Source organism: Bison bison, unplaced genomic scaffold (genome assembly GCF_000754665.1).
Source record: "Bison bison bison isolate TAMUID 2011002044 unplaced genomic scaffold, Bison_UMD1.0 scf7180017864233, whole genome shotgun sequence".
Taxonomy (NCBI): Eukaryota; Metazoa; Chordata; class Mammalia; order Artiodactyla; family Bovidae; genus Bison; species Bison bison.
This window is the reverse complement of record NW_011494805.1, coordinates 5783859-5784559: the sequence shown is the minus strand read 5'-3', so window position 1 is coordinate 5784559 and position 701 is coordinate 5783859.

Here is a 701-nt window from a genome sequence, read left to right as displayed (position 1 = left end):
ATAATAAGAGAAATAAAATGCACAACAAATCTAATGCACTTCAATCAGCTCCAAACCATTCCCCCCCAGTCTGTGGAAAAACTGTCTTCCACAAAACCAGTCCCTGGCACCAAAAGCTTAGGTACTGCTGGTGTAGAGAATCATGGCATCACAATTTTTTTGTATCTCTGTGGTGTTAGTTGCTATTTCTCCTCTTTTATTTTTTATTTTGTTTGAGTCCTCTTTCTTTTATTTCTTAGTAAACCTGGATAAAGTTTTATCAGTTTTATCTTTTCAAAAACTAGCTCTTGGTTTCACTGATCTTTTCAATTATTTTAATCTCTATTTTATTTATTTCCTCTCTGATCTTTGTTATTTCCTTCCTTCTGCTGACTCTGGACTTTGCTCTTTTTCTGATTCTTTCAGTGGGTAGGTTAGGTGTTTTATTTCAGATATTTCTTGTTTTCTTGAGGAAGACCTGCATTACTATGCACTTTCCTTTTTGAACTACTTTTGCTGCATCCCACAGATTCTGGAAAGTTGTATTTTCATTTTCATTTGTCATGAGGTATTTCTGATTTCCTCTTTGATTTTATCATTGACTTATTAGGTTTTTTTCGATGATCCAGCAGATATTGGCAATTTGATCTCTGGTTCCTCTGCCTTTTCGAAAACCAGCTTGAACATCTGGAAGTTCACAGTTCACGTATTGCTGAAGCCTG